General features: G+C 40.3%; 1 long non-coding RNA gene across 1 annotated transcript; it reads left to right on the top strand.

Annotated features, from left to right (window-relative positions):
* The first annotated feature begins 73 nt into the window (after positions 1–73).
* LOC147758903 (uncharacterized) lies at positions 74–6,908 on the top strand. Its single transcript, XR_015318477.1, has 2 exons — positions 74–1,346; positions 1,612–6,908. It is a non-coding gene; the product is annotated as an uncharacterized LOC147758903 (long non-coding RNA).
* The last annotated feature ends 13,113 nt before the right edge of the window (positions 6,909–20,021 follow it).

Genomic DNA, 20,021 nt, shown 5'->3' with positions numbered 1-20,021 from the left:
ACGGTTTGGAATACAACCTTCATATTTTGTTATTAACCGATTATTTTTTTTTATTAAATTTACTTTCGGCAAATATATTTAAATGAAAATGAATTATCATAGGATCACGTTGCCAACTTTCGGTAGCTAATTCTTAATACGTAAAAGTAGTTATATATGAAGCTGGCTTGACTCGGGATGAATCGTAGTTTTCTTCTGTTTGCAAATTTACAAAAACACCTTTGGTGCCACCATCTATAATTCCGTTTTACTGGATTCCAGCTTGCTGTATTTATGGACCTTGTAATGGATATTGGTGGGAGTAATATATATATATATTACGAGCTGTGAGCACAGTAATGCTTACGCAGCTCAAACATAACTTTAATAGCTGTTTGTAGGTAGAAATTAAGGGAAAAAAGTAAGTCTAACAAGGTTTATTACCGCTAAACTCCTAATGGGGGGGAGGGGGGTAAGTTCTCGACGTTGAAGAGTGGTACTTCTCAGATTCTCAGAACTTGTTCATATAAAAATAATAGCTGAGAGTGTAAGAGTAAAAAATATATATAACGAAATAACAGTAAACAACTTATAACTGACGACTGAGCTCAAATTAAGGAATAAAATATTTTAAAGAAATCATTGAGCTTCACCCGGGTATCAAATCAACCGCCTAATAGTTGCAACTTTGACAATCCAGCCACCCTACCACTGACGCCCTTTTATGCGAACCAACTCAAACTGTAAAGATACTTAGCATCCCTTTCATTCGGCGACAATATTTTTCTTATTGGAAAATTTCCGGATACACTGTACACGGTTCTGCGAGGAAAAGGTGACCCAACGCCGACAGGACAGACAAACGTCAAGCGGATTATCACTGCGATTAAAGGGATCAGAAGCTCCCTACCTCTGCTCCAGCTACAACCACTATTTCTACTGCTCGTCTGTCCACTGCAGCAAATGGTCGATTCGGGTTCGAAAAGAGGCAGACGAGGTACGAGCAAACTCTCTGTACATCGTCCCTCGCGCGACCACTAGTCCACGACGATGCTACTGTGTTGCTTTGCTAAACAGAAACGTGAGAGGAGTTACGCCAGAAAAGAAGCTACGAGACGAGATGGGCGCAAACGAAGCGCTGGGCGGTCAGACATTTAGTCGCCGGCGTAACACGAGTACAGCTTATCTTTTAAAGTTGGGCCGGCCGCCCCGGTGAAGTCACTTGAATGGCTACTGCGAGCACTGGCGTTCCTAGCAGGCAAAGAGGCAAGAAGGCAGACACCACCGTTAGATCATTTGTCACATTGACCATTTGGCTGCGGGTAAGGAACTAGCCTAAGAACGAGTCTCCACGATACATCAAACTGGTAGGTGAACAACTACTACGCCTGTACCTGCACAAACAGCAACTCATAAGGCTCGCATCTTTATCTCTGGTCTTTCGTTGTTTTAGCGAGACTTAACTTACTTTGTTTTTATGACGATACCACACTGTTTGTGAATCCCCCAAATGGTTACGTATTAGAATATACACGCTTCTTGCTTATCATTATGATAATACTAGCTAACTCGTCCATTCTATTGTTTATCACGTTTAACCCGTCACACGCTAATCGGTTTGAGAGAGATTAGAGGCTGTGAGGTCAACGTGTTACGCTGCGACCACAACAGCAGCGGCAGGTTCTAAGAACAGACCACAGACGGGTACTGGTGTCAACGAAAACGGTCGCGAGGATGAAGGTACACTGACACACAAAGTTATAAGCATATGTTTTTGCATATATACATATGCGATCATTTAATCGCTGCTCCAGCTACTAGCTCACGATTTAGCTAAGATATCCATGATAGTATTTTTATATATCAAATGCTCTTATATTCCATGAATATGTCTAACTAACATAGAACTACCTACTGGCACTAAGATAGCAAATTTCGAGAATCGGCGTTCAGAAGATCGTTCGAACAGCGATCTTGTGAAGGTCAAGTAGAGAGAAACTCGAACGGTCTCGTTATGATCGGTTGTCCAGTTTGATGGAGCGCTCGTTGTGTTACCTGCTTGTCACTATGCGGAAGCGCATAAGCTGTCAATGCTTTGTACCCGTTCACCATTGATGAAAGAATACGTACGTAGGTAGCTTGCTACGTTGATAACTGATCGATGGAAACGCACTTATGCGATGCGAACGTCGCCACCGTCGTCCCGACGGGCGCTAAAAGACGGACCGTGGCAAGTATCTTCGCACAGCAAGTACAATATTCAGATGAGATATTGAGCCGTCACCCCCCTACCCCGCGCGTTACCACCGCTAGCTAACATGGCCCATCTCGGTACGCACTGGGACAGTACAAGGGTGAGTTTGAACTAGGATTTGTAGGTTGTCGACCTGATAGTCGGCTTGATATTGGCCAGATATCCGAGCCTGAGGTGAAGCTCGTCCGTCGAAGAAGCCCGTCACATCCAACTTAGACGGCTTTTTCTATGTGTTCATTGTTGAAATAGAACTAGAGCGAGGCAGAAAATTAAAAAGAAATAAAATCCAATACTAAATTCACGAGCTAAAATGTTAAGGTGTCGTTTTGGTCGACTGTGCTGATTTGTTTAATACATAACTTCAGTAGTATATGTGGTGGGATGTAAAATATGTATTAACCGTTCTGCCTGCTACAGTGACGAAATGTATAGTTCTTCGGGGAAGAACTTGCGCGATCCGCACGATGCGATTCATGCTTAACGTGACGGCGTTCGAAATAAACGCGATGCTATGGTACATCATCATTTTTTTGTTGCTCAACCAAGTTGATACGAGGCTTCACCAGGCAAGTCTCCGCATTTAGACCGAATACTTTCGTTGTAGCGTAGGGAGCAGCTAAATAATTTTTGGAAAAATTACGTTAATATCAAGCAAATTTTTATCTAAGATTATTCTCAAGCCAAAATATCGGTTTATTAAGTTTATACACTTTCATCAGCGGTACTCCTTAAGTTTATTCAGCTCGAACAAACCTCGAGTCTGAGCATATCACAGCAATCCTCGAATGGCAAAATTATATAATTACAGTGCATTAGATGGTATTTGTATAGCTATCCAGAAAGAGATCGAAAAGGTTATGTCACCGGTCATCTCGAATTTTCAATGGGATTTTTCCAAATGTCTTCCTAAATGGCTTAAGCTATATAATGAAACTGGCTCTAAAATAAATAAAGTGGGTTACTCTTCATTTAGCTTTACTGTAATAGGAACGGGTTCGGGTCCCAGCTAACGCAGGTATCAGATCCACGAATAAACATTTGGTGGCGTAATCGTTTTACGGCATGCGTTTAGCGGGGTAGCGGAGCTCTTTTATTATCAATTGACAACAAGTTCTTCTTTTATAGTTCTTCACTCAGCAACTGACTCGGTAACTTGGACAGCAAAAATTAGCTACCGGCTTTATACGCATTTCAAGTCAATCTAGTGACCCGAAACAGATGCATTGTGAGAAATCAAAAATCAGCTTCGTTTACGACTTCAACATATCGTCATCAAGGCGCAGAGACCTTGAAGTTTCGTATGATTTTTTCGATATGTGCTCTTAACTAACTCAAACCAACCTTACTGAAGCTGTATATGTAAGTAAGTGACATAGGTCATCATCAATGGGCATTGACATGAGTGACGTTCGATATATTGAAGCTTTAGTACACATCAAAAGCGTTTTTTCCTTTGAACGCTTCGATGGAAGGAGAACAAGAGTTGAGATGGAGGACTGCTGGGACACGGGCTAACGACTTCCTGTTATTGGAAGCCATAATGTGGGTGTTGATTAAATTTTTTGGATTTCAATCTCCCATTATGTTTCGTATTGCTAGCTTCACTTCACAAGATCTCACTGTGCCCGAACTTGAAAAGCGAAAGAGCACCATCATACTTACTTTTCATCTGTCTAGGATCCAGCCCCAACTATTTATGTGTAAAATGAACAGAAAAGTTTACGCGGACGGAGGATAGCAGAAAAGATGTTGACAATTAGTAGCAGATTTACATCATTTCGACGTCAACTGCGCCGTAGGTATTGAAGGGTAAATACCGACGATTTTACTGGCAGTCGCTGGTCGACAGGCTGGTCGGCTTCCGAATGCAGCAGTTTCAGGTGTGCTACAGCGCGTCGTGTTCACAAACCATGCTGTAGGCTACTTCATGGAAGGTTTTTGAAAAGTCGAGCTCGATCGTTGATCGGGGCGGTGCATTTTAATAAGAGAAATTTTTCTTTGTCAGTGGGACAAAGAGGCGTCGACATTCAAAGCTTGAGCAGAATATTTGCCAGACATTTCTCTTTTCAATAAGCGATTGTGAGATATAATGAATCGATTGAAAAGGTGGAGACTGGCGCGTAAGACAATGTGCTCTTCGCTCTAATACCTATTTCGCTAGTAGGAGGTGAGTAACAAATAATTTTAATTTATTAAATTTGATTCCCCAGCTTTAAGACTAAATTAACATTTTTTTTTTTATCATAGCCGGATTCGTCGGACTAACTAACGACTAACTTCTTTTTCATCTGACTCCACACAAAACGCAACGGGGTTAGCTAAACTCATTTTATAGAAAAGCTCCTCTTATAAGAAAATAGATCCTATCTCTACAGAAAAGGTTCTCACTATTAGAATTTAGAAAAGTCAAAAACAGTTTTATAGACTACTTAATTTTACAAAAAAAAAAAAGGTAAATATCTGAGGACAATCAAATGATTTAGGGGTTTTGAGGTCTGAAAACGGGGCATAAAGTGACATAGGGTAAAGTCTACTGGGTAAATCCGGTCACTATCGTAGTCCGTAGAGTAATTGTTGTTCAATGTTTTTGCTCGTATCAAACATATACTACAGTTGACAGTTACTGCTCCTAAGTGAACCGATATTACGTTCGTGTATCTTCCTAACGGAAGCTGATTTCAACGTTGCGCTGTATAGCGGAAAATGATAAAGCCGAACCTTAGTTTCGCGCAAATATCCTTATGTCTATTTCTCAAGTTTCTAAGCAATTTTATTTTAAAGTTGAACAATTAATGATTTACGATTTTATTTGTTGCTAACTAAAATCACAGTAAATTTCCCTCTTTAGCTTTTTTACGCAGAATCATATATCTTTCTTTTTAGCACTTTTCTTTTTAAGACCAGCAACATCAGAAAGTACTTCATTTATTGAACTCTATTCCGTTTCGTCAGTAATTGACTTCAACTTAACTAATGTTATTGTTATTAATAGACTCATAATGACGATGACAATATTAATAAACAAGTGTCTGTGTCACACAGGTGTCTGCAACTGGCTTAAATATAGCTTTTTGGGTAAATCCAGAACGTGTTTCATTTCACCACAAGCTAGCTAAGGATATTTAAAATAAAGAAAAAAGCTTTCCTTGATGCGTCTCTAAATACTATGAGCATGTATCTCCTGTAATCGATGCGTATACTTTGCAGTTGTAGTCATACTAAAGTTATGCTCTCTAACAACAGGCGGTGTTCTTTACAGAGCGAGGTCCACGAAGTTCACAAGGCGGCTACTACAATTAGACTGTATATTGCAGGTCACCCATAGCTTATGATTCTTTATCGCTTGCCCCCGCACTTTCACCGTCATCCGTCTTGATTAAAGCAGGATTTTCTCCGGTATCAGCGCCCCCGGCCGCTACTCTTTGGAATAACCATATGCCACCTTCCTTTACGTGCCGACTTTTCCTGGAGCTGCTTCCCAAAGAAACTCCATCGTCCACATGGGAAGGCCTGGACCTCCAAGCAGAGACCCACGTTCTTGCCTTATCTACGGGCATGTGCATAGCGACGTGTGTGTGGGCTTCTATGCGAGCGTGAGCGTGTGTTTGACCAAGATCGACTAGGCCGGTGCGGGCAAGAGAGCGGGGTAGCTGAGGTGAGCGGGACCAAAAACTAATAGGGACGACGAAAAGGGACCTTCGGCAAGACGGCTAAGGTTACATAAGGCCTCGCATGGAATGAAATGCGGAGTAGGCCAAAACCGAACGAAGTACAGCTACTGCGGTGGTGATGATGATGTCTCCTGCTGTCCTCAGACTCTTCAGCAGACTCCAAGCATTATATATGGCAAGCACTAGGCGCGCCAGAATCTTGGGATCTGCGTCTTTTCCCCCCGGCCTGTCGCCGAAGCTTTCTCTACTGAAAATTATTATAGGCGAACGTGATCAGAGATGGCAAAGGAAGGATTTGCGCTCCGCGACTGTTTCTTCGATTGCATGTTCACTTGGCAGAAAACGGGTTCTCTATTTTTTTTCTACTCAAAGCACCGCGAAATCCTTTGTAACAGGCTAAGGTAGGCGAAAACGATAGGCCACGGCATCATTGGTATTGTTTCGCTAAGATGTCTCGCCTAACGCTGTCCGCAAGAACGACTTTGGGGGTTACACTTCATGTATAACTTGACGGATTCTGATTAGGACAAATGCCGTACTGCTGCCTAGCAAGGGCTACATTCATGGCTTAACATAAGGTTCATTTTTGCCTTATGGCTATTCTAACAATTTTCATATAGTTTAAGAGTACCTTTTCAGTTATATCATGGAATACTATAGGAGCATGCCGATAAGGTAGATTAACCTTGATTTGTAATTTCAATTAAAATCAATCACCCCTAGTCCTGGAGTAGCCAAATAGTCTTCCAATGCATTCCTCATGTGCTTACGATAGATACGCTTTCTGGGATGACCCTTAAAGAAATATCGCATGATGTATTTGATAAGTTGCGCTGAAATTACGTGCAAGTACTTGTTAACTTCCCTTGTACAACCTGGAGTCGCTAGCAGACATTCTCAATATCACATATATTTAAGAAAGTTCCTGACAGTTCCTCTTGCTGACCAGTTGTACAACACGGTCAAAACAAGCTAATAAACGCCATCCAGGAGCAAAATGTTCACTTTCTCGTTTTGTTATTTCATATTCAGTACGGCTGCTGACAGTATATTACGGTTACGGGCCTGATATAGAAGAAAAATAATGAAAAAGATACAATTTAATACAATATACATATCGAATTATAGATGGCTAGGACCCACAGAGATACGGGCTGTTGTCTTCAGTGCGCGGGTACCTTCTCCCCGTACGCTTCCGATTAATATGTTCTGTGCAGTGACTATTTCGGTGTAAAGTAGCGCCGAACAAGTGTTTTCATTACATGTATAACCACGAAAGGTTGCTGGTTCAGACCCCGTCAACGGCATATATCTTACGCGATTACCTAAAAAAACAAACAATATAATAATTGCAGTACAACTGCAGTTCTAGCGGTAAAAGCGCATTCGAGTGTTCTCCTTTGTACTTATGCTGTAAATCCACAAATATACTATTGTTTCCAAATCAAGCCTGCCTTTCGGAAGAAATCAGGAATAAGCAGAACCGTACTAAATAGTGCCCTATGATTTATTACCACTTTTTCCCTATTCTACCTTTGTTTCTGAGCAGCTACTACAAAGTAGTATAAGCAAGCGCAATCAATATCTACCGATGAAATCCTACGAGTCGAACGAAGAAGGGACACTCATCCTCAATGCGAAACCATTCAGATATAAAATACATATTCGACCTCAAGGAGTACATTCCTCAATAACCAAAAACGTCACACAGAGTCTATTGTGGATAAGGGCTGGTGGTAGCGAACACTTGTTCAGGTATCTGCGCGCTATTCTGCTGTGAGGTTCATGGACGGGTGGGGCTTGGGTGACCGGTGCCAAGAACAGCGAAAATAGCGCACCGATAAGACCAAAGTTGAAGCACGAACTCCAAACCACCGCTGCGCCGACCAGGCAGCTAGTGTTCGGTATAATACATTAAAATTTAGTCCATTACTCTTCCAGCAAGACGCTTGAGGTTCGTTAGCTCGTGTTGGCTGCTAGCGTTGAGCGGTAAAGGTTGCAGCGAGCATTGGGGGAAAAGGGAGAGCAGGAAAAGCTAGGGAATAGAATAGAATCTGGCCGTACGTCCCTTGATAAGACGCATAAGCGGTGCTTCTGTACCCCCCACCCCGCGGTACCCGTCCGCACCCTAAATCCCTGCAGAACTAGCGGACATGAATTAATGTCATGTTGTATCCTCATGTCATAAGGACGAGTAGACTTGAACGGCTGCTGACGTGAAAGCGCGAACGGGTAGTTCTGCTTAGGGGATGAGAAGAGTCGAGAAGGACTGGCGTTGCTGTATAGAATAACGATTCAAGGAAGGCCACAAAGTGGCTGACAACGATAGTCAGAGAAGCTGTGAGAAAACGGAGGGAAACCCAGTGACGGAGCAAAGACAACTCTGAAAACTTTTATCAGAACCAAACGCTAGAAGCCCGCCGGCATCCACTAACAGATCCCTGTGCAGAAGAAATTGTGGGCGGTTCGGAAAGCTAGTTTTTCAGGCTGGCGGTGGTAGCAGCGGTGGCTGAACGAATGAACCGAATTCAACGGCCGCGTGATGTAGGGGAAATGTGAAACCTGCGGCGAAAGCTTATTCTTACCACTGTTTAAAGGAAGCAGAAAGAAGTGAACGGAGGAGCAATCAGAAGGATGTTATAATGGGGGCAATCCAAAGGACAGATAATTGAAATAGTTTTAGTTACATGGCTAGAGCGACTCATTGTTTAAATAAAATGACTATCAACTTGATATACTCGATGTAAACCTCATATCATATATGAACATGGGGAATCTTTCAAGACGATAGTACAGTATTATAGTTTGAAGGACCAATATATGTCATTTTACACATATTACGCCTCAAACTCCCATCTGTTCCTCAAGCTATCCAATCGACAATAAATAGAAATGAACGTTGCAAAATATATTTTACTAAAGTGTCAAGCAGAGTGCAGATGGTATCCTTCATCTAGAACGATTACCTACACTGACTAATACAGGTCAACTAAGAAAAGAAACAATGAAAATGCTAAGGAAAGCGTCAGTTCTAAAGAACAGCAGGCGATGAACAGCATCGAAGGACAGATGATCGGCTAAATAGAATAAGGGTAAAAGAGAGAGAGGAAGCCAATGTGGCAATAGGAAAGTTTGAATTATCTAAACTCCAATTTCCGCGAAGCAATGTTTGCAGAGCTTTCAAGGACTAACAGCAAAGAGCTTACATTTTTAAATCAAGTAACGGTAGGCCTTAGACGACATGCTGTAAAATAAGAGGAAATATGTGAACCTACTTGTACAGAGGTGGCCTGGCCATGTTAAGTTTGTAATAGTTCCATTGTCTTGTCTTGGGACAAGGTCCTGTGTTACTATAGCGTCGAGCAAGAAACTGTTAAGTTAGTACGATCATTGACTGGCGTCCCACAGGAGAACTAAGTTAAGAAAAGGCTAAGATCAGCCTGTTATTCTGGGTCTGGTTAAGCAAAGACGTTAAGCTGAAAAGTTAAGAGAAGCAGAAGAGGACGAGCAAGATCATACGCAGCATCAGTCTTACACGTCTTCACAGGCATGCTCAATGTTTGGTGACTCGCGTAGTACAATGCTCATACCATAACGCTCGAAGTCTTTAGAAGTCGTGAAAGTCTTGAACATAAGAGCAAATGTTGTATCTAAACGCTCTAAACTAAGATAGCAGGAACATATTCTGGTCATGCTCGGGATACGTCAACATAAGACAACTAAACAATATTAGCACAAAATAATATTTTGATAGTAGAATTATGCCTTCTGTGAGTTTCTGTTTCATAAAATGTCTTACGTATGATGTATTACGTAAAAATGAAATACGTATATTATAACAAGCCGTTCACTAACGAGATGACGGCTAATTTATTTTTAGCAAAAATACTAGCCTTAGCAACTAATATTTAAATTAAATATATGGCATCTGATGATAGGAACCATAGGCAGAATGGTAGGAAGATAACGTTTCCTCGTTAGAGAAGGGATATAGTAATGTGTGCTGAGTTCAACCAGCTTCGCCATTGTTGTATTGCAATAGTGACATGTCCGTTTTTTGTGCCGGTCAAATCACTTTTACGCAAACCTAATTTAGCATCATTTCGGCTTTTCTTTTCGGCTAGAATCTCGCAATTAGTTTGAGAAGGAATTAAAAGAGTTTACGGCTTTTCCCTTGTTTAAAGTAGCCGGTGAGGTAACACTGCATTAATGCGACTGAATGGTCGATTGATATTACTTCATCCTTATAGCCGACGACTGGTTGCAACGGCGAAATGATGAATGCGTCTGTTCGACGGGAAGCAGTTGTAGGTCATAGATTAAGGGAACGGAAAATCAGAGATCGGAAGTTAGTCGTGTCGACGGTAAACGCTACCATGGTGCCACTGGATGTCGACAATGTCCCGCTACACGCTGTCTCGAACTACTACGGTTCGAGCTGGCCCACACATCGACTGAATGGCACTGAAAGATGTTGTTCGGCCCCGTTGACTTTTATTTTGTGCCTAATGAAGCGAACAAAGCGGGTCTGCGAAGTAGGTAGTAAAGAAGGCAGGCGAGCATGTAGACCGCCATCGGTGAACCGTTGCTGACTCGAGGTTGCCTTTAGCCCGAAGTTCGTTCAGCGAGTCAACTATAGGGATGTATTCCAGTGACCGAAGTCGCAAACAGTCCACCATTCTAATATGCGTACGTTTTGTTTTATAAAAAAAAATTCTGTTGACCTTTGGCGACGCTAGGTTTAACGTTGTTTTGCACTACTTCGTTTACAGCTGCGACCTCACGATAGGATTGATAATTTAACTTATAGTCAAGTAATTGCGGCTGCATGTATATCGGAGTTGTGCAGTAGAGTTTGTTAACAAGAACAGATCTGACATCTTCGCGTTTCTTTATTCAGTTTCTGCCTTACGTCTTCAAAAAAAGCCACAACAGGGACAACAAGGATACAGCAGAACCTAGTTGTTAAGTTGATGGCTATTATCTCAGCACATAGTGTCACAGCATAATATACAACAGTACTAAACAAATTCTTCATGGCTACCTGCTGATGAAAAATTGAACAAAGGCGGTGTTTATAATTCATGATATTTCCCTAACGCATATCACAAGATACCCATAAGGCCTCAATGCGCTTTAAAGGCTATAGAATGCTCGATGATACGACTTGACAACAACTAAAAATAGGTATTATCCGCTTCGTTGATAGAATTCTCAAAACATTGCTGCTTTATATCATTCGGTACGTAAGTCTATGAAAACGTAGAACGGCGCTGCTTGTAGAAGCGAAAGTGATTCATTTCAACATTTAACTTCAGGCCAAAAGAAGCCGGCCTTCACACAACTGTACGACAAATGAAAAAATTACAAAAAAAAAAAGAAAAAATTCAGTCACCAGGAAAAATATATCAAAATATAATCATTTTCGACGCAACTGCAGGAAAAAAATACCAGTCAGTGAACTGTCTGACACCAAACGAACTAATAGTCTGCCAGATTTACTTAACAGCTAAAGGTTAGAGCGGTTACATATCAAATTTAAAAATGCAGTAGGGGCTTTTTTTTTGAAAGTGTTGAGTATAGAGAACTTTAACGAATTCAGTGCAGTGTGTTCTCGACTAGCGATTTCGTCTAAACGTTTGAGTTTTTGCTAACGGTTCTAGTGTCTGCGACTTTACAGTGGTTAGATTTTGACGAATTCCAAATGTATCAAACGCATTGAGATGACCTTTGACATATACAAACATTCCAAGAGGTAGCCAAAAATTCGTATGTGTGGACATCAATTCACTCCGATACCCCGAGGACGAGTGGAAAAACCGCTGCAACTGTGCTTATTTCAAGTATCTGAACGGTGCCGCTAGTAGAGGCAGAGTGCTATGTAATACGATCGAGAGCGCAAATACTCAACGAGGTCCACCCGGCCGGCCGTCCGTTGGTTCGTGATATGACGCAAAACATTTTCATCAATCAAAATCCACCACGGTGGCGCCGCCACCGACGTACGCTGAGGCTTGCGCTGGTTAGCAGTTGCTAGTCACAGAAAGCTGCGCGGCGCTCATGAGTGGGCTGCTGAGGGATTGATGCGATTGCATTAGGCAATTTATAGAAGCAGTGGCAAAGGAGAACTGCGGCGGTGGCAAAGAAAGGATGAGATCAACCTGCGTGTGAGCGGCTCGAAGACCAAGAGCGCACCACCGAGGAGTACCAGTCGTACGGTCTGCGGTCTCATCTGGCTGTTCATCCATTTCCGAGTTGGTCTTGCGCTTCTTTTTCCTCTCACACGCCTGCTCCTTCTCCGCCATCGTTTCTTGCGCGTTCTGCCACTTTTCTAACCCCTGTCTGAACATAGAGATGCTATCGACAGGCAGATACCATCGGTCATCGACAGACGCAACATCGAACAAAGCGTGTGCGGTTTGCTTGTTCGCGTAACCCACAACCCGATCGACGAGAACTGCAACCGTAGCTCAGCAGCACCCCGCAAATACGTACGGCTCGACCCAGGGCCGCAGTTGCTGCGACAACAACAAGCCGGGTTCCTCTATAGAAAAACGTTGCGGCGATCTACGACAAACGACTGTCATAGCCAGAACTGCAAGATCTAATTCAACAATTGAGGTCTTTGGTATCTATTATAATACGAGATCGATACCGCAGGCTGGTGTAACAACGGTCGAGAGACCGCTTCGAACGATACATTCCATTACAGTAGGCAATTGCCGCTGGCCGATACTGTGGATTCCCAGGTCTTTGAATAACAGTCAATAACCGTTAACAAGACGGCCGTCGAACCGGCGGCATGATATTGGTGTACACATACTGATAAGCGGAATACATATCTAAGTTATTTCGCTTATAATGCCACAGACAACAGGTGCGGGGACAGATCAATAATTAATATCATTCCTAAAAGAAAAGCCAATTTGCTCGTATTGTGTATACACACATATATGTCACCTTCGCGCACCATCCACTGGTCAATTTATGACGTATATTAACAACGTTGGACCTATTATATAATACTATGAAATATAATATGACATTTGATGACATTTTAAATAAATTCATGACCGTATACAGCAGTAGATCTCTAGAGGGAATTCATTCTGTAACCGTTCAAGCGAAAACTATAAGAAATTTTTCCCTTTTAAGCAGCGCCAAAGGTATTCTTTGCCAGGTGTACTTTGAGTAAAAAAAGGTCAAAGTTAAAAAAGTATTAGTAAAAGACTGCACGTCATCCGAGCATACGGAATAGTTATAACGCCAACGACTCTTGCTTCAGATCGATGTGTGAGTGCAACGACTGAGTATAGACCTCCTGGCTTTGTTGGAGTTTTTCTCATCAATCATCTGTTTGTACATAATTTGTCAGCCACTTACTCTGCATGTAGACGGTCTACTTCCTACAAGAAAGGGCAACAAAAGAAATTTGAAAAAGATCACCGTACTGTATATGAAAGATATGGACCGATAAATCTCTGTGTGAAGAAATTTATGATTAAACCAAGAAATAATATTCTGGCTATACGACCTCGGCTCAAATAGTCCACACCCATTATTTTCAGTATTAACTTCGTGTCATACAGACAATACGGTTATATTCAAGGTAAATTAGCAGCTTAATGTCTCACGACTACTTCAATGGTCTATCGAAGATCTAATGAAGCACACAACTATGAACACGTTTGTCTTCTGTAATACTGGTTTTCAATAAAATTCGTATTTGACTGCAAACGCTGTTTCTTTTGAACCTGATAAAATGAATCACATTAACGATACTGACCAAATACGCTTACACCCTAAATGATTTCAATTACGAACGAGAAGATACAGAGTATTAGATTGTTACAAGCAAATCCTGCAGATTTTCAAATTGAGTAACTTTTGAGCCGGTTAAGCAAGAATGATGATTGTTTTGTAGCTGTTAGAGGTGCTCTTTTTCTTCTATTTTTTTTTTTTCATATACTTGTCCCAGCGCTAGAACAGCCATCTACTCACCATTTGCGTTCCCATATCTGAAATCCCTATGTATGGATTTTCTAAATAAATTGATGGTAAGACATGCTTGCCCAGCAGATGGCTTTTTAGGACCCGTAATCGCATGGACTTAGGTAGGAAGAATAAGCGAGTTGAAGTCAAGGTTGAGCATTTTTATGCCCAATTTAAGAAATAATTGAAGCATGACAGTGAGGTCTGGGGTTGTCATCCCCAGTAATCAGACTGCATGTTTTCAAACGCCGTGCCAACGGTTCATAAGTCCCCTGGGGAATTCGAGATAGTGGGCTGTATTCATTGTTTCATTTTTGGCGAGCTTTTTATAGTAGCGGATGCTTGTGATGGCTGTTGCAAGTTCAAGCATCGTCTTACGTTCCAACCTACTCGACACTGCCGACATATTCGATTTTTTGTTGAAGAAAGTTTTACGCATTTAGAACTGGCTTGGAGTCAATTAATAGAAAGCTCATTTGTCACTCAGTTCGTGCATTTCTTTTTAGTACTTATGTTAAAATTCTATAACATGTGACATTTCAAATGCTGGTTTTCGCCGACGAAGCTTTAAACCCTAGGTTCCGCTTCCCTCAAAAGTCTCCTTGATTGCGACAATACGTTTTGGGTCCCGACATCTGGTTATCTCTTCACTGGCGTTGGACACTTCAATCACAGTTCTCGAGACATTTGCACCGTTTACCTACTGTGCTGCCAAAAACGCCTTTTTTTTTTGTTTCACCAGTCACCACTAAGCGTTGATTTTCAACACTGAATTTTCCTCCTTTACTAATTTCTCCTGAAATGAACTCAACCGGTTTCACTCACAAATTTCCATATTAAAGAATATTTAGAGACGCCAAATTCGCCCGTAACAGTCTAGTCATTCCGAACTGCGTAGCGCAGGTGATAACCGTTCAAAATAAACTTCAATTAAGTAGGCCCATTATTTAACATTGTGAAGAGGGTAACTTATTATAAATGAAAACTGGAACGTCTGTGCCGCTTTGTATTGTTTACTATTCATTAAAGATCGCAAAATAAGCCACCAGCAAATACGAAAGCGTGACCCCGCATACGACTTTTAGCACATATAAACAATTATTACGAGGGTATGTTTAGATTAAGTACACATTGAATTAGTTTATTCTTCAGTTGAATGCTGTAGGCGCTAATTGTTGAGTACGTTACACGTAAACATGTCAAACAACTACCATACATACAAACTGAAATGGTTTAAAACGGACCGCGCCGTTGGATCATGTGTGCCAAATACTAAGAATGTTAATTGTTATTAGTGGTAGTAGTAATATTGAATATCCTATCCTAAAGGTCCTAAAAAATACCCTAAATGTCTTGAAATAAACGCTTACGTTGATGTAGGAACTCTATACATTCAAATACCCTACCATATCGTTCTATTGTAATTGTGAATAATTATTCAAAAACAATTTTCCAGTTAGACGTTTTTTTTTCATACGTCTTTCCATAGAATACGTCCGTGTGGCTTTAGGAAAAATTGTCGTGGCAACAAATGGATTACGTTTGGCGTAAGCACGCTTCAGGCATGGTGCATTGATTAAACGATCCTATTTGGCTCCCTATAATTCTCTTTGTAGTTCTGCATAATGTTACTAAATATATGTGCATATATAGTAAGATATTTTTTAAAACACACACTGCTATATTAGCACAGAATAAACTTTAACTCCTTTTTTAAGAACTTACTTCTGCTCCTGAATTTATCTCGTATAACAGCTATTTTTTTTTAATTTTAGGCGAACTTGCTAAAAAAAAAGTAGGGTTTATTTATCACATATGTTACTTTTAAAAGTAGAGGAATGACTCTGTTCATGCTAAGTGCGTCAGCTAATACTTCCGCATAAGCGTATAGCTTTATAGCATATAACGGTATTCGGTGAATGGAGTACCCATCGTATGAAGTGGGAAGCAGTGTTTGTTTATGAACCCTTGCTTAATAGAAACCTCATTTTCGCAGAATTTGTAAAGCAATCTCAAGTATAAATTGTCTCGAATCACTGTGTCCGGTTCGACTACGTACTTCCCTGAATATTGGCAGAACGTCCCGTTCTATTTGGCGTTTACCAATAATGTAATGCACTAGTCTTACCTTATGTTCTTCACTTACGTAATCTTCTAACCAAATTAGAATTCCTACCGCATCGTCCGATTATGCTAGCTTTCATTACATATCACTGAGTACTTACCTTCTAAAAAAAAGTAGTGCATGCAGTTGACTTCTGTCAAAAAAAAAGTTACTCACCTGCCGCATTCATTAACGTAATCATTTCTGTAGTTATTTTTATCGAACTTGCCCGAATCTACTCTTATCTTATTCGTTAATTTCACATTACGAAAAAACCCTATAATTGATGTAAAACGATAATAATGTACGATATAAAATTCACTGCAGATAACCATGTTGATTAACGTATATGACGTATTTAATGGCCGAAAAAAATTATCAGAATAGCTGAGAGACTCGATGCACGTTATTTAAGTTCTGAAACGTCACATTCTAAACGATAGGGCGAAAATGTATTACGTGCAGCTATGATGACCGTGTACTCGACGTCACTATCGGAATGGCCAACGATGGATATATGGTTTGGGAGCAAACGAGTACTTCAATCGATAGGCCATCTCTAAACCTCTACCACATATTGGCCAATCCACTGGAAGACAAGGACATGTCGGTAACGAGAAACAAGAACCATCATAAAGAATTGCGGTCGTTACTCCACTCTATTTAAATAAGGCAAAGGTCATTGACTATCAAAAGCAGTCTACGAAAAGAAAGCATAAACGTTTTCTCCATTCTTTTATGGGGACTGCTCTGTTTTTAGAAAGAATATCCAAAATGAAGTACCGTCAAAATAATTATCGTAGAAATATGTCGATATAATACAAATTATAACCGTATAGAAATACACGTAAGTACACCTGTTTATCAAGATCGGATGCTTCATTTCACGTAGAACTAGCTATAGGATACCAAGGAAATATACAAATCTAGTGGTATCCCCACAAAAAAAAAGATTCGTTATTACTGAATTTCCATCTTCCTACAACAAATAAATTATGAGTTTTTATGACTGAGCTATGATCAAATTTAATTTATTCACCTTTACTGATAGTAGTCGAAACCGTCAAAAACACAAGTCAACATCACAGCACCTTACTGTCAAAAACAATACACAGAACCATTTGAAACGCTTTGTGTAATATAATCTATACGAGTTTTGTTGAGTTCATAAAACTAATTTGAGAGACTTGTCGAGTCTTGTAAAAATGAGGCAACAGGTGGTTTGATATCTATCACAGTTTTCCTCGCATCTGGATCACTTATATTTATCGTTAGAGTCATGAGAACCTGCGTTCCTGCAGAGTCTATAGTGGAACCAATGCGCGGTCAAGCGAGTAACGAGATATCTGTTTAGCCGGTTCGTTTTGTTCACTCATTATTTCTCGTCGCACCCTAGGCATTGAGACACCCGTCGACCCTCTGCGAATTTTTGCTTCTAGTTTTTGAGTTTCATTTTTGAAAGCTTCCGTTGCTGGAAGCTCAAAGTGACCATGTAGGCCCTAAGACAGCAGTGACGAGTCGGCCAAAAGATAATAAGACCCACAGAATCTGGGCCACTATATGTAGTCAGTACTCTTTTGAAAAAGGAGGCTTTGACGCAGTTCAGTTTCTCTAGGTGTTCTAGATTTTTCCAAATCACGTGTATCATACACGTTGCAATCAGAGCTACTTCGAGGTTGAGCAAGCTAAAACTGATTGCGAGGGACAAACGATAAGGCAATTTGATTGTTCATGCGGCCAACACTGCCTTCCCGCTCTTTTTTGATGTCGTGCGCAGTGAAACTTTTGCCATTTGCGTAGAAAAGCAAGGCAAAGCGCGACGTAGTGAGGTACAATGCATGAATGGCCACTGTCCTGCCTCCCCTTTTAAACTTAATCGCGTTCTTCTTAATCAGACTGACAGTAAATCACTAGTCTGTAACTTTTACACTTGCCATACTCAAACCAGTTCGACCCGTATATTTCTAAGTCATCTGTGTACAAGACGACTTTGACTAATTTTCTGGGCCCTTTTATTTGATTAGGGAGGTCCTCCAGCAAGATGGAGAGTAAGGGCTTACGTTGTCTTCCTAGAGCGAGCCAACGTGGGTTCGGCTACTTTGTTGTCGGTGGTTATTCTGTTTTCCTAGAGAATCGTATTGGAAAGGTTATGGGCAATCACAGCGATATCCACCTTAGTCCGCGTGAGCATAGCCTTGTTCCTACGCGCCGAGCTGAAGGCTGTCTTGAAGTCGACGAACGCAGCGTTTAGCGAAGCACACGGCTTGGCAAGTGTTCTTTCAACGTCGGCTATCAATAAAAGTAAATCAGGATTCATTAACTGACGGAAAACACGAATTATTTAATGGTAACCAAATTGATGATATGTATTGATATTCAATAGGCAGTAACGTTGGTTTAAAAAATCTGTGATAATGGAAAATTTTGTTATGATAAAATTTAATTATTTTTTGGAGTATTTTCAATATTACTTTAAAGTCTTAAGTTAGTTTTATAGGCGTTATCAATCTGTGTAGTTAGGTTGAGTGCATTTTTATTGAGCTGTAACATTTTGCTATTTGAGCAACAGGTTTGACTGAGCCTACATATACCTATCTAAAAGATTCTAAAAAACTTTCTGGAACGTAAAAGGAGAGTTTCATCAATGAGGAATTAAAACAACAAATACAGAACTACATTGTTAAAATAGCCAAAAAAATTAAGCAGATAACCGACCGCTTGATTTCCAACAAATTTAGAAGCAAATCTTTTGCAGAGTGAAATGTCATAGCACCAGAGCTTTTCATCTCTCTGACAACAATAATAATACGTAAGAATTCGACTGGCTTGTCAAGTTCTCAGATATAATCGAGTAAGCTAAAAATGATGATGAAATTAAAACGGCCTTCACAAAGCTTTTAGATTTGATCCCGCGTGCCAACTTAGTGACTAACGTATTTACCTGCTAATTTTAGTAATGCCTGGTAGTATAAGTCCGAATCTAGGCATAGACATACGTTGTTTCATACTGGGAGCCACCCTTTCGTCTGACGGAATGTCTAATGGTGGTGCCGGACGTAAATTCGAAACATTTAGATTAAAACCGTAAGAATACAATGTGGGGAAAATGCACAAAAAGTGCTTCAACTTCATTGTAATGCTGTCAGTATTGGTTATATATATACATATTTTTCCTGTACACACATTTTCCCTTTAACATCCTTTCCTTTAACAGGCAATGACCAAACATACTGATATAGAATCTTGAAAGTTAATTGGATAACAAGGCAAAAACAGCTTGATCATTATGCGATCAAGTTAAATGGCCGAATGATCAACAATGATCCAATTGAGAAGAACGCGTCGAAAAAATGTTTAAAAAAACCGGCAGGTTACAACAGGTATTAAAGTATTTGAAAAAACTGCCACCGACCATACAAGTCAAGCTACACCGCCAGACTTGTAAAATTTGATAAACATCTTTCATAAATTTATTTCTGAGGTCGATGATACCTACACAATGCATCTCTAAATGCACGAAGTCTTTGTGAAATTTTATGGGATCTTAATCGCTTATATAAATTTTAATAGAGATACACAGCCTGTGGAAAAATGGGACCTTTGAAGTATCAATCGTTCTAAAAGACGCGTAAGGAGCTTCATGATATTTGCATAGTGTGTTCAGTGTCAGATTCGACTGAACTATTTCATTAAGTCGTGAAATATTGCCTACGAGTCGAGAACTACGGAGTGTTTTTACGGAGAAAATTTCTGTTTCTCTTTTTTTGAGTTATGCTTGCTTTCTGGATAACAACATTGGTAACGCTTTTTACCTCTTTGCTTTAGCGTTACAATTACCATAGCTTTGAACTTTTATTTTCTTGAAAACATAAGAAATCTTCAAAATATATTTCGATCCCTACAAACATTTTAACGCAATATACGCTAATGACCTTGCACACTTTGGCAATTCATTCACAAAAAAACCTATAGTTGCATTTAATACATTTAGTTTCTACAAACAACAATAAAGTTTAAAAAA

Source organism: Varroa destructor, unplaced genomic scaffold, assembly GCF_002443255.2.
Source record: "Varroa destructor unplaced genomic scaffold, Vdes_3.0 BEIS01000001.1, whole genome shotgun sequence".
Lineage (NCBI taxonomy): Eukaryota > Metazoa > Arthropoda > Arachnida > Mesostigmata > Varroidae > Varroa > Varroa destructor.
Note: the sequence above shows the minus strand (reverse complement) of the source record. Positions and strands in the feature narration are given on the sequence as shown.